The following is a 16,053-nucleotide window of genomic DNA, read 5'->3' as shown; positions in this document are numbered from 1 at the left end:
TAAAATTATCGACGTTTCGTCCCTTCTGCTGGGATCTTCCTCAGGATCTTCTGCTAGAACACTGTCAGAGACAAGTTTCGCGTCCTTTTATAAAGGGGGAGATTTCATGCGTGCTGGAGAAGTGATAATATTGGTTAAAATTCATCTGGCTACCATTGGTAGGCCATAGTCATAAGGTAATATTCCCGCTCTTATTCAGAAGAAGGGGCGTTGTTATCTAATCTCCTGTGGATGCCATTGGCGGCCCATCGTCATTGGATAGAAAGACACTATCCCACACATACGTCTCTCACAGTGATCTGGCACTAGTGGACACCAGAAGATCCTGGAAGATCCCAGCGGAGCGGTCGAAACGTCGATCACTTTAGAAGGTACGTGACGCGGCCTAATAACCCAGATGATTTTTACTTCTATGATCTGCTTGTTTTTCCTTGTCGCATTATCTTTCGGACAGTACTCGATTACGTGCAGTGTGCAGCTCCGCCCCCACCTGGCCTGTACGGTAGCTTTTCGTTGTCACCTCAGACACCGGCCGTGTTGCAGAATGGTACCATTGCCAGTTTCGAAATATTTTACAAAGTGCGGTAGTAACGAAGCACAGTGCTCCATTGCTTTCTAGGATAAAAAGCAGGAGGAGACGCTACAAACTTTCGACGCCAAATAATGAGAAAAGTCCGCAATGTCCCTTGGAAGAGAAGGTTCGTTTAATTGAGGTATCTATGAATTTGCTGACGTGCTATGAACTTGGGATAATAACTGAATCCTTTGCTCTGTGGTTGTTCCGGGGTGAAACATTAATACCATCCACAAGTGACGATGCAAGGCATCAACTGACGATCTTTCACTCTCGCTGTAGTCCTCAGCCTCGCCACCTTTGCTGGAGACAATGAAACCGATTTCTGCCGCAGCTTCAACCCCATGTTGGTGGTCGTCTCCTTCTTCAACTTAATCGGAGGTTTTCAATATTTATTCGAAATCTATGTTTATTACTGGAAGTAATGGCAATAAAAGAACCGATCTGTTGTAACAGTCACATAAAACTGGAGACAAGAGTAACTGGCGATAACTACCATTACTGGTTCGTAGTACCACACACTACCGCGCAATGGTGCACCGGCTCCCAAAACAATTAGCACTGGGGGAGACCACGGCGTGAATCGCCTTGTTCTCTCTCGTCGCGTTCATCGTCGTCGAGGTAGCACTCACTGCATGGGCTTTAAGCTTGAGAACAAATCATTACAGTGTTCTTACTGTTTCTTTCATTGCACCATTCCTCTGTTCGTTTCAGTGTTCTACTTGTTTTTTCACTATTCAATTTTCTGAATCCATCTGCACCATATGTGCGACTGTGAGTTAAAACATTTGTCAGTACTTCGTGAGGTATTGTTTGTTTTTAGTGCAGTTTTTATGCGTATGTGCGGTTTTAAATGCCACTGCCGTTCAGAAGAGCCTGAAAATTATTTGCGCAGACGGCCAGACTGTTATTGAGAAACTTTCTGTGCTTAATCTCCAGCCACAAATCAGGAGTCCACCTCGTCAAAATGGAATAAAATGTTCTCTCTATTTATGATAAAAAGGTTTCGGGAACTACGGTAATAAATGAGAATTTACTGTTGTAGCAAGGCAGAAAGTTCAAGCAAAAACGCACATATTTATACATTTGAATTGGGGTAATACTTTCCTGGCGTAATCAGCACACGATTCAATTAAGAGACGACATCTACTTGAATTTCCAAGTATTACGAATTATGATACTACCTGTTAATTAAGTAAATGATATTTGCTGGCCTTGAAAGTGCTACATCACTATGGGTGACACATGAAATAAAAACGGTGAAACTAAAACGAAGGATTTTCTGTAAACTTTCAGTCCACATAAGTTCACCACTACATATTTGTACAGAAATGCCAGATAAGTAATTCGATACATTAACAATCAGGTCATTCGTCTACGAGGCTTATCTTATTGGATCACAGATAGAAGTGCGGCCTTACACGATATTAGACAGATGTATCAGATTCTTTAGCTCTTCCGTGTATTTATAGAATTCGTGTTTGTCTTTTTCATCCACTTTTATTACAAAGCTGTGAAGAACGATGGAAGTGAATGCGTAGTATCGTTAGAGCTGAAGTGAAATGTGGTTTCGTTTTTCAGATTATGTTGCTTGGCACTGCAGCAGCGTTGGTGTGAAAAAGAGAAGGCTGAAGGTGATAGGGAAGCATTTACAGACCAGGTCAAATTTACACATCGGCAAGGAGTACAAAAGATTCTCCACCCTTGTAGTACAACACCGCCATCAGTTCGGTAATAAGTCGGTGGTGTAAGACGTCGTGGCCCGCTGACCTTCATTGCTTACATATGCCGCCCTCACAAGTTAATGTTGTGTGAATTCACGTAAACGATATGCAGATAACAAGTAAGCGCTTCATGGTTGAAATACACGAGGCTGGCGTACACACACACACACACACACATTCCAGACACGACGGTCGCAGGAGCTTTTACTTCGAGAGAGGCAACCGCACGCCAGGAGGCCGGTCCCAACCTATCTATGTAGGTCGGTGACCGCCTGTAGAGCAGACAGCGTTTGCCCGAGTGAAAGGATGACCCCGTGTTCGGATTAAAAGCAAATTCCGCTACATTGTGTGGGGACGCCCGGCCTATACATTCTTTACAAATATAGCACACAGAGATTTTCACAGGGAGACAGCAAACGCCAAACGCCGATGCTACAGATATCCGGATTGGTCGCCTTAAACGAAACGTCATTCTCCGGTTTTGGAAGAGCAATGCTCACTGGCAGACGATATTCCTGACGCCTTGGGATGAAGGAATAATGGAAGACACCGAAAGATATGCCCCTACACGTCTGGCGTGGAGAGGGGCCGTTCCGTTATCACTCTTGGAGCAAGAACACATAGCGAGAGCGTGTGCGCTCGTACGTGTACTCAAAGACCACTTCACTGGGAGAGCACCTCTGGCAAGAGCAAATCGGAGTGCGACTCCGTGTTGAGTCCTTACGATTAAGAATTGTTCACTGCGTTGGCTGCCACACTTATTGTGCGGTGTGACCAGACAGAGTCATAGTTTAACGCCTGCGAGCGAATTTTTGAGTGGCATCGCGGTGGACTGGCTATCTGACCGGTGTACCACGCCAATAGTCAGAGTAGGGGCGAATAGGAGTCCTTGACTTCATCAAGATGGAGGGAGAGTTTGATTGGTGAAGGTCAATCCAGTTAGAACGAGAGTTATCTTATTTGTCAGCAGCGAGCGGCGCAGACAGCAGTCGTCGCAGCTTACGGTATTGTGCGCTACAGCTCTTGCAAGCCCCATATTTCCTCCAAAACAGTACATTTCACTGCATTTCACATGCAAAAGCCTCGACCGTACCTAGCAACATTCTAAAGGATAATTATTCAAGTTGAGTAGGTGCGGCTCTCAGCCATTCTGCCAAGTCAATAACAATCTTAAACTTTGTATAGAAATTTCATTAGCGAATCAAATGGTTCAAATGGCTCTGAGCACTGTGGGACTTAACTTCTGATGTCATCAGTCCCCTTAAACTTAGAACTACTTAAACCTAAATAACCTAAGGACACCACACACATCCATGCCCGAGGCAGGATTCGAACCTGCGACCGTAGCGGTCTCGCGGTTCCAGACTGTAGCGCCTAGAACCGCTCAGCCACCCTGGCCGGCCATTAGCGAATCCTATCCTTGAGAGGTTAACTTCACATTCCGAAAAGAACTTGTTCAGTTCATAACTAAAAGTGCTATTGTGATTTCTCAGTATTTTTGCAGAATAAATAATACTTTTAGTTAATTTCATGTTTTTCTCACACTAACAAACACTATTACAGTACTCAAGTATTCCACTAGTTACGTAAGAAATTTTGTGAATTTTTGTGTCATTTCCTTACAGCGGACGACTCCTTAAGATATTTATTGCTGAACGTATTCCTGGCTTTTTTCTTTAGCACGTTAGGAGCGTCTGTCTGACTTCTGTAGTAGTGTGGGGGCGGAAATGGCATCTTTCAGGAGCCACTGGGTAAATGGTACATCTCAGATTAATCCGTTGTTCAGGATGGCGGAATAGCACCCTCACACTCACAGCAGTTACGCGACCGGCCTTTTGCATCAACTACATCGTCCGGCTATACCGCAGTATTGCCAAGTGTTTCAGCTACAATTATCAGAGCGTTGACGAAAAAATGTCCAAATTTGTGTGAAATCTTATGCAACTTAACTGTTAAGATCATCAGTTGCTAAGCTGACACACTACTTAACCTAAGTTATCCTAAAGACAAACACACCCATACCCGAGGGAGGACTCGAACCTTCGCCGGGACCAGCCGGAATGTTGACGATTGTACTATTGTGAGCACATGTTGCCGTATAACGTCACCCGTGTAAACGCGCCGTAATTCCTCTGCGGGCAGCTGGCAGATGTCTCGTAAGCTGACTGGAGTTAGGCAACCGGGCAGCGCCTGCAGACTTCCGCCGTTCTCATCGGAGACTGCACTCTAGGGGGCAGCAAGTGCCTCTCGGATGCCCGCATGCACAGACTGCGGCGGCCGTTTGGACGTGGAATCACCGGCCTCGCAAACTTTACGGGCCACTAGGCTGCCCGGGCAGGCGGGGACAGCTGCGGGTGGCCTCAGAGGGATCGTGAACACCAGCCGCCCGCCTGGTCAGCTGCCCACACCTACCGCCACCTCCTGAATATCACCTGCTGCTGGGAAAGCACCTCTCGCATAACAGTAGCGGTGAAAGTTTGCACCTATAGGTGGCTGGCCATTGTCTCCTTGCCACTTTCAAACTGTCGTACTCAACCGGTCACAGAGCGACCCAGAGTACCGTCACCGGATTTTCGAAATCAAAACATTGTACACAAATTAAAAGTTGAAATGAATAACATTTTGTGTACACTTTTGTTAATACCATGTCTATACAGGGTGGTACATTGATCGTGACCGGGCCAAATATCTCACGAAATAAGCATCGAACGAAAGAACTACAAAGAACGAAACTTGTCGGTCTTGAAGGGGGAAACCAGATGGCGCTAAGGTTGGCCCGCTAGATGGTGCTGCCATAGGACAAACGGATATCAACTGCGTTTTTGGAAATAGGAACCCCCATTTTCATTACATATTCGTGTAGTACGCACAGAAATACGAATGTTTTACTTGGACCACATTTTTCGCTTTATGATAGATGGCACTGTAATAGTCACAAACATATGGCTCACAATTTTAGACCAACAGTTGGTAACAGGTAGGTTTTGAAATTAAAATACAGAACGTAGGTACGTTTGAACGTTTTATTTCGCTTGTTCCAGTGTCATACATGTACCTTTGTGAACTTATCATTTCTGAGAACGCATGCTGTTACAGCTTGATTACCTGTAAATACCACATTAATGCAATAAATGTTCAAAATGATGTCCGTCAACCTCAATGCATTTGGCAATACGAGTAACGATATTCCTCTCAACAGCGAGTAGTTCGCCTTCCGTAATGTTCGCTCATTCATTGACAATGGGCTGACGAATGTTGTCAGGAGTTGTCGGTGAATCACTATAGCAAATATCCTTCAACTTTCCCCACAGAAAGAAATCCGGCGACGTCAGATCCGGTGAACGTGCGGGCCGTGGTATGGTGCTTCGACGACCAATCCATCTGTCATGAAATACGCTATTCAATACCGTTTCAACCTCATACGAGCTGTGTGCCTGACATCCGTCACGTTGGAAGTACATCGCCATTCTGCCATGCAGTGAAACATCTTGTAGTGACATCGGTAGAACATTACGTAGGAAATCAGCATACATTGCACCATTTAGATTGCCATCGATAAAATAGGGGCCAATTACCCTTCATCCCATAATGGCGCATTCTGCATTAACCCGCCAAGGTCGCTGATGTTCCATTTCTCGCAGCCATCGTGGATTTTCCATTGCCCGATAGTGCACATTATGCCGGTTTACGTTACCGCTGTTGGTGAATGAAAATTCGTCGCTAAATAGCCCAGTGGCAGAACTGTACACGACGTTCAAAGTCGTCGCCATGCAATTCCTGGTGCATAGAAATATGGTACTGGTGCAATTGAAGCTGATGTAGCATTTCACCACCGACGTTTTTGAGAGTCCCGATTCTCAAGCAGTTTGTCTGCTACTGACGTGCGGATTAGCCGCGACAGCAGCTAAAACACCTACTTGGGCATCATCATTTGTTGCAGCTCGTGGTTGACGTTTCGCATGTGGCTGAACACTTCCTGTCTCCTTAAATAACGTAACTATCCGGCGAACGGTCCGGACACTTGGATGATGTCGTCCAGGATACCGAGCAGCATACATAGCACACACCCGTTGTGCATGTTTACCACATTAACCATACATCAACACGATATCGACCTTTTACGCAATTGGTAAAGGGTCCATTTTAACACGGGTAATGTACAGGGTGTTTCAAAAATGACCGGTATATTTGAAACGGCAATACAAACTAAACGAGCAGCGACAGAAACACACCGTTTGTTGCAATATGCTTGAGACAACAGTACATTTTGAGGCAGACAAACTTTCGAAATTACAGTAGTTACAATTGTCAACAACAGATGGTGCTGCGGTCTGGGAAACTCTATAGTACGATATTTTCCACATATCCACCATGCGTAGCAATAATATGGCGTAGTCTCTGAATGAAATTACCCGAAACCTTTGACAACGTGTCTGGCGGAATGGCTTCAAATGCAGATGAGATGTACTGCTTCAGCTGTTCAATTGTTTCTGGATTCTGGCGGTACACCTGGTCTTTCAAGTGTCCCCACAGAAAGAAGTCACAGGGGTTCATGTATGGCGAATAGGGAGGCCAATCTACGCCGCCTCGTGTATGTTTCGGATAGCCCAAAGCAATCACACGATCATCGAAATATTCATTCAGGAAATTATAGACGTCGGCCGTGCGATGTGGCCGGGCACCATCTTGCATAAACCACGAGGTGTTCGCAGTGTCGTCTAAGGCAGTTTGTACCACCACAAATTGACGAAGAATGTCCAGATAGCGTAATGCAGTAATCGTTTCGGATCTGAAAAATGGGCCAATGATTCCTTTGGAAGAAATGGCGGCCCAGACCAGTACTTTTTGAGGATGCAGGGACGATGGGACTGCAACATGGGGCTTTTCGGTTCGCCATATGCGCCAGTTCTGTTTATTGACGAAGCCGTCCAGGTAAAAATAAGCTTCGTCAGTAAACCAAATGCTGCCCACATGCATATCGCCGTCGTCAATCCTGTGCACTATATCGTTAGCGAATGTCTCTCGTGCAGCAATGGTAGCGGCGCTGAGGGTTTGCCGCGTTTGAATTTTGTATGGATAGAGGTGTAAACTCTGGCGCATGAGACGATACGTGGATGTTGGCGTCATTTGAACCGCAGCTGCAACACGGCGAACGGAAAACCGAGGCCGCTGTTGGATCACCTGCTGCACTAGCTGCGCGTTGCCCTCTGTGGTTGCCGTACGCGGTCGCCCTACCTTTCCAGCACGTTCATCCGTCACGTTCCCAGCCCGTTGAAAATTTTCAAACAGATCCTTTATTGTATCGCTTTTCGGTCCTTTGGTTACATTAAATCTCCGTTGAAAACTTCGTCTTGTTGCAACAACACTGTGTTCTAGGCGGTGGAATTCCAACACCAGTAAAATCCTCTGCTCTAAGGAATAAACCATGTTGTCTACAGCACACTTGCACGTTGTGAACAGCACACGCTTACAGCAGAAAGACGACGTACAGAATGGCGCACCCACAGACTGCGTTGTCTTCTATATCTTTCACATCACTTGCAGCGCCATCTGTTGGTGAAAATGGTAACTACTGTAATTTCGAAAGTTAGTCCGCCTGAAAATGTACTGTTGTCCCAAGCATATTGCAAGAAACGGTGTATTTCTATCGCTGCTCGTTTAGTTTTTATTGCCGTTTCAAATATACCGGTCATTTTTGAAACACCCTGTATCACGAAGTAAATACCGTCCGCACTGACGGAATGTTACGCGATACGACGTACTTATAGTTTGTGACGATTACAGCGCCATCTATCACAAAGCGATAAAAGTGGTGCAACTAAAACATTCATATTTCTGTACGTACTACTCGAATAAAAAATAAAAAATGCGGGTTCCTACTTTAAAAAAAAAAAAAGTTGATATCCGTTTGACCTACGGCAGCGCCATCTAGCGGGCCAACCATAGCGCCATGTGGTTTGACCTTTCAAGTTAGACAAGTTTTGTTCTTTGTAGTTTTTTCGTTTGATGCATTTTCCGTGAGATATTTGGCCCGGTCACGATCAATGGTCCACCCTGTATATTAGGTCTGGTTTATGCTACAACTACATAGTTCATCGTATCATTTTGTTAAAAGTCGCACTAAAGAATACATCAAATAACATTCCATAAATAATCGGGTAAATACTTTCTTGTCTTCCGAAATTACGGACATCACGCAGATCCTGCAGCTGTAAAGCACTGCTATCTGCAGCAGCGGGACATTAAGCACAAACAGCACCGATGAGTGAGAATGTGTACGGGACAGGAATTCGAACCAGGAATCTCCTGTTCGCTAGGCAGGTGCGGTAACCACAGCGCCATCCGTGACACAGCGTTATCGCAACTGCAGTGACTGCCTCGGTACGCCTCCTGCTGCAGTCTCTAAGTAGCTTACAGGAGTACAATGGACAGGAACTGGGGTTGGATGGCGCTCTATGGGCGTGTGGATCGGCAGTGAGGCGCACCGGGATAGTCAGTGCAGTTGCGATACCGCTGCGTTCCCTGTGACACGGCGGTTACCGCACCTGTCCAGTACCCAGGAGGTCACGGGTTCGAATCCCTGTCCGGTACAAATTTTCATTCATCGCCGCTGAGCCCGTTTACTGTTCCTCTGCAGCTGATAGCAGTGATGCCCATTCTCATATTTTATTGTTGTGACATGCAAACACAATAGATCACTTCAATATAATGAAGTCATTAATGAGGGCAGAAAATGATTACTACTTACACATGTTACTTACTTTTCACTCTCAACTGGACCGAAAATTTTGTCGTGTGTAGCTCTCTAAAAATTATTTTTTTGGTTCAATTTTGCTGAAGATTGTAGGTCATTGATCAGTTTTATATTTTCAAACGGAAATTTTTAAACGTCAGCACATGAAGTATCCTGAAAATGAACCTTAATTATAATAATTTCTTTGTTTGTGAGGCGCTCAACATCGCGGCCATCAGCGGCCGCACAAGTTCCAATCATTCCATTTACAGTATCGCCACTACCCTAATGATGATGATATGGTGAAGACAACACAAACACCCAGTCCCCAGACGGAGAAAATCTCGGACCCGGCCGAGAACTGAACCCAGGACCCCGTGATCCAGAAGCACCGACGCTACGCACTTAACCACGACCTGCGCACATTTCTTGATTGAGAACACCCTTTCTGCCATTAGAGTTAGTACCACGCAAAGCTAGCACAAACGCAGTAATGAACTGCAAATTCCTGCAGCAGTATCCTCGAGATACATGGAAACTGGATATGACTACATTTGTTCTTCGTTTAGGTTATGCTACATCATCATCATAATTTAAGACTGATTATGCCTTTCAGCGTTCAGTCTGGAGCATAGCCGCCTTATAAAATTCCTCCATGATCCCCTATTCAGTGCTAACATTGGTGCCTCTTCTGATGTTAAACCTATTACTTCAAAATCATTCTTAACCGAATCCAGGTATCTTCTCCTTGGTCTACCCCGACTCCTCCTACCCTCTACTGCTGAACCCTTGAGTGTCTTGGGTAACCTTGCTTCTCCCATGCGCGTCACATGATCCCAACATCTAAGCCTGTTCGCCCTGACTGCTACATCTATAGAGTTCATTCCCAGTTTTTCTTTGATTTCCTCATTGTGCACACCCTCCTGCCATTGTTCCCATCTACTAGTACCTGCAGTCATCCTAGCTACTCTCATATCCGTAACCTCAACCTTATTGATAAGGTAACCTGAATCCACCCAGTTTTCGCTCCCATACAACAACGTTAGTCGAAAGATTGAACGGTGCACAGGTAACTTAGTCTTGGTACTGACTTCCTTCTTGCAGGAGAGAGTAGATCGTAGCTGAGCGCTCACTGCATTAGCTTTGCTACACCTTGCTACACCTTGCTTCCAGTTCTTTCACTATGTTGCCATCCTGTGAGAATATGAATCCTAAGTACTTTAAACCGTCCACCTGTTCTAACTTTGTTCCTCCTATTTGGCACTCAGTCCGTTTATATCTCTCTCCCACTGACATTACTTTCGTTCTGGAGATGCTTATCTTCGTACCATAGTCCTTACATTTCTGATCTGACTCTGAAATATTACTTTGCAAACTTTCAATCGAATCTGCCATCACAACTATGTCATCCGCATATGCCAGACGGCTTATTTTGTGTTCACATATCTTAATCTCACCCAGCCAGACTATTGTTTTCAACATATGATACATAAATAATATGAACAACAGTGGAGACAGGTTGCAGCGTTGTCTTACCCCTGAAACTACTTTGAACCATGAACTCAATTGACCGTCAACTCTAACTGCTGCCTGACTATCTATGTAAAGACCTTTTTGCTTGCAAACGTTTGCCTCCTATTCCATAGTGTCGTAGAACAGACAATAACTTCCTACTAGGAACCCGGTAATATGCCTTTTCTATATCTATAAAGCATAGATACAATCCCCTGTTCTACTCATAACACTTCTCCATTATGCTACATGTAACTTAAAAACACGCTGTTTCAAGTTATAAGGGTTGGTTAGTGAAAAACGGGACAATGTACCTCGCTTATGAACTTTGTCGCAACTACGGGACACTTGATTTAATTAAGGAACGGCCCTGTAAGCTACGGGACATCTGGTCACCCTAACCTACAATTGAAATCTGATCCAAACCATGGTGGTACCTTGTATTTTTCTCATATACAAATTATTATGCACTGAAAAGATCCTCATCTGCCTAATGCCTACATTAAAAAGATACCTGTATCTCTTGAAGTAAGGCGGTCGTGGGAGGAAATTGTTTTATCTGCTTATCTGTGTGTGTATCTTTTCGAAAGCAGACAATTTAACAACCTGGGACTGAAGTACGATTATAACGTTTTGTGCAATTAATGTCACGTGTTGCCATGCACTATATTCTCATTTTTGCCACGTTGTCGTGGTTAATTTTATTTAGTGGGTAGTGGGCGCATTTTCTAAGAGGACAATTAGCAGCTTTCTTACTGAGAGGGTGCTCTTGCAGCGTTTTACTGGGACCTTTTGTCTGGAGGAAGCGATCAGTGACGAGAGGGCGAAGGACCCGTGGATGCTCGACAGTTTTCACATAAGTAAGTCTGCGTCTGCTTCGGGCTTTTATTGGCAGAGCCGGCGCCTCGCCTAGCCATGAGTGGAAGGGACTGCATCATTACGGCTAGCCCCAGAGATTAGATGAACATCATACTTTTGCCTCTTCTGTTTGGTCATCGTAGTATGAGGCACCATCCAAACATAATCTGGTGTATCCAATTGAATTGAGTCACCTCACCAGGATGAAGAGGCCGGCCGATCGATGGGAGACTGATCCTCCCAATTACCAACCAATTGTTACTTAAAAAGCCTCCTGCGAGCCAAGAATGGAAAATTTCCTCGGCGTTAAGGTGTTTTTCATGACATAAGCGATATTCTAGAACGTCAGATTGGCGACAACAGCGAGATGTACCCTCCCATACAGCATTCTGGAAATTGTTCAGTGTTGTCGAATTTTGCCTGTGCTTGACGGTCGTTCGGGATGCGCATGCGCAGCCGAACCACACTTGGCGACTCCTCAAGCGTAATCTGCGACGAGGTTGGCTGAAATCTAGAGGCGCTGACCTCTAGGCAACTTGGAAGACATCTGATTGCTACCTGGGGCAGAGCACTTATGGTGCGTTTACAAGGGCGATATTTTACGGCAACCTGTGGCCACAATAGTGTACCCGTCACCACTGCTGCAATATGGTTGCAAAATACTGCAATATTGCGATATTACTGATCAGTATAGTTGACGGAGTGGGCTGTTTCACGTAGTTGCCAAAGTGTTGCCGAAATGTTGCCTGTGGTGCACTACAGGGGCGGAGAATGTTTCGTATATGACCTGACATTATCTACATGTGTCCTTCGTCTCTAAATGTTTCCAGATGAACCTTTTTTCTTTCTTTAAATTCCAACGCCGCTGCAGTGCCAAGTAACATTATATCAGAAAAGAAAAATACACATCGTTTCGAAAGATAGTGCACATTCAAAATGTTCAAATGTGTATGAAATCTGCTAAGTTCTTCAGTCCCTAAGCTTACACACTACTTAACCTAAATTATCCTAAGGACAAACACACACACCCGTGGCCGAGGGAGGACTCGAACCTACACCGGGACCAGCGCCCTAGACCGCTCGGCTAATCCCGAGCGGCCTGCACATTCGATTTCTTGGTAGTCTACAGATAACAAGAAAAGAGCGAACAAGGCAACAACACAGAACGCAGAGGTAGGAGGTTCATATTCACAGGCCATGTACAGTAGTACGTTCTGTATAAATGAGAAGATTTGAATCCGGTTGGCTCGTGGGTGCAATGTCAACTTCGATATCGCGGTGCAACACCTGCCTGTAAAATGTGCCTGTGTCTCTCGTTGTGACCTATAAATCAAAGATAATTGATGAGCCTGACTTGAGCTGATGTTCAGGCTGCCTCTCAGACGTATGCGCGACCCGTACAGTGAAGTCAGTGACTTTGAACAACGGTGCATTATTGGCGTGAGTGAATGCGATGCATCCGTCTGGGAAACTACTGCTCGTGTGGGAAGAAGTGTTTCGTCAGTGGAATTGGTGTTTGCAGAATGGTTCACGGAAGGCCGTAAGACACGACAAGGTGGGTCAGGTCGCATCACCCAGACAACCGCTGAGTAGATCGACGCCTCTTCCAAATGACATTCCGAGACAGGTATGCACCCCTCTTCGGCTCTGGCGCAACGGTATAACAGTGTACATTCATCGCACACTATCATGTGTGACAGTCCGTCGCTGTTTATTGTAGCATGGGTCACGTGAGCGTCGTCCACGTCTCCGCCTACCTTTGACGAATGTGTAGAAACCTGCTAGACGGCTATAGTGGATGGAGTAACGCCACTGGGGACAGAGATGGCACCAGATAGTATTTACGAACGAATCCAGGTTCTGTTTGAGTAAAAATGGTGGTTGCATTTTGGTTCGCCGCAAACCAGTGACTGCATTCTCACAAGACAAACAGCGCCAACTCAGGATCTTACGGTGTGGGGTCCTGTTTGTTACAACCACAATTCGCAGTCAGTGGACGCCATGAATAAATAACATCCTGCCACCTGTAGCCACGCTGCAAGCTGGAGTGGCCGAGCAGTTCTAGGCGCTCCAGGCTGGAACCGCGCGACCGCTACGGTCGCAGGTTCGAATCCTCCCTCGGGCATGAAGGTGTGTGATGTACTTAGGTTAACTAGGTTTAAGTAGCTCTAAGTTCTAGCGGACTGATGACCACAGCAGTTAAGTCCCGTAGTGCTCAGAGCCATTTGAACCATTTTTTTTGTAGCACGCCATTTCTGCACAACACGCCAGACGCGGTTTTTTAGGATGACAATGCACGACCACATTTTCCTCTTCAAACATGTCTCTTCTTGATGCCATAGAATGTCAGCCTTTTGCCCTGGCCTGTGAGATCGCCAGACTTGTCGTAAATAGAAAAGTCGTGGAATTTGGTGAAACTACGGGTGTAGCACTGTAATCCAACGATCTTTCGAACCAGGTGAATGCAGCAAGGTTGCCTATACAACAGGGCGCCACTTGCGTCTTATGTGCTTCGATGACAACTCGCCTGAAAAAATTATCAGGGTCCACGGTGGACCATGTGCCTATTAGGCAAAAGCAGACATCGATAACTGAGGTGATAGAAATGCTAATCATTTCGACAGAACATACTAATTACAAGTCCTAAGAATATGGAGACCTTGTCTCTAGTCTTCTAGGGTGTTTTTTTTCCTGAAGATGAGAATATGAGTGTGACAGGTCGATATTGTCATAAAGCACATTTGTTTTTTTTGTTTTCCTGTACCGAGATATATAGCCGGTCGGGGTGGCCGAGCGGGTCTAGGCGCTTCAGTCTGGAACCGCGTGACCACTACGGTCGCAGGTTCGAATCCTGTTTCTGGCATGGATGTGTGTGATGTCCTTAGGTTAGTTAGGTTTAAGTAGTTCTACGTCTAGGGGACTGATGACCTCACAAGTTAAGTCCCATAGTGGTCAGAGCCATTTGAACTATTTCTCTAGATATATAAGTTTGGAGATTGCCTAACACACGAACAGACTTCATTCACTGAGTAAAATTATGAGCAGAACTTTTCCGTTTGTTTTTTTGACTCATCAGTACTTGGAGTGGTTTGACGCGGGCCGCCATGGATTCCTCTCCTTTGCCAAACTTTTCATCTCACAGTAGCACTTATAACCTATATCCTCGATTGTTTGCTATTCCAATCTGTCTTCCTCTACAGTTTTTACCCTGTTATTGCTCCTTCTAGTAACATGCAAATTATCCCCTGACGTCTGAACAGATGTGCTATCATCCTGTCCCTGGTTTTTGTCTGCGTTTTCTCTATATTTCTTTCTCCTCCGATTCTGCACAGAACTTCCTCATTCTTTGCTTTATTAGTCCGCCTAATTTTTAACTTTCGTCTGTAGCACCTCATCTCCAATGCTTCGACTCTCATCTGTTCCCGTTTTCCCAGAGATCGTTTCTCACTACCATACAATGATATGCCCAGTAGTATATTATTTGAAATTTGTTCCTCAAATTACGGCCTACGACTGATACCTGTAGACCTCTCTTAATCGTTGCTCCATCCGTGATGGGTTACATTGCTGCCTAGGTAGCAAAATTCCTTAACTTCATCTACTTCCTGATCATCATTCTCGATCTTAATTTTCTCGCTGTTCTCATTTCTGCTAGTTCTCATTACTTTCGTGTTCTTTTTTTTATTTATGCTTCATCCATATTCTGTACTCATCTGACAGTTCATTCCATTCAGCAGACCTCGTAATCCTTCTTCACTTTACCGGGGACAGCAGTGTCATTAGCAAATCTGATCATTGATATCGTTTAACCTTGAATTTTAATTCCACAACAAGTTGGTATATATTAATAGGGGAGGGGGACTCCACCCTTCGACTCTACGACTGTGGAACTCGTGGCCACTTTTACTGAGGTGTCTAAATATCTGTCGAGGTATGGCAGCTCAATCTTTCTCAGAGGCCGAAATCAAAGTAGGTAGAAGTGGTGGGCACTATAGTCTGCAGCGAAGCCCACGTTCCCACTCATCCTAAAGGGCAAGCCAGACTACCTGACAGATGAGATTTAGGTACTTGGTGATACATTCAATGTCTCCGATCAGTACCTATACTGCAAATCGCACAGAATGCTGCAGACAGCGTTCGTATCCTTCCGCATTCACTTTTTCCTTAAGCGCAACTAAGGGACCACGCCCTAACCATGAAAGGCATTACATACCTCATTACTTTATTGTTGGCAGTACACACAGTTACGGGCAGGGCTCTCCAGGAATTCCCCAACACAAGCCTTCTATAGAATAGCGAAGGGACATTGGGTGATATCTATCTCGACATCATTCGCTTCTACCATCCACTGTGCAGTGATGTCGCTCTTTAGATCACCTGAACCTTCAGTTACCGGTAATTACAGCAAGGTGCGACTTGCGAGGAGTTGCTGAGGTCCTCTTTTCAGCTCCATAAGCACAGTCACTGTAAGATTTGGACTGCTGGTAACACAATAGAATTCACGAATGACTTCTTTCGCTGATTTCGTGAAAATTTCTTACAACCAGTGTCCGCAGTGCTTGACAGTTCCCATCCGTTAGTATACGGAGTCCGTCTGCTCTTGATTTATCTGTCGTTGTTGTTTCGTATTCCCAATTCACGATCACATCATG

The sequence above is a fragment of the Schistocerca gregaria genome, chromosome 9 (assembly GCF_023897955.1).
Source record: "Schistocerca gregaria isolate iqSchGreg1 chromosome 9, iqSchGreg1.2, whole genome shotgun sequence".
Classification (NCBI taxonomy): Eukaryota; Metazoa; Arthropoda; class Insecta; order Orthoptera; family Acrididae; genus Schistocerca; species Schistocerca gregaria.
Note: the sequence above shows the minus strand (reverse complement) of the source record.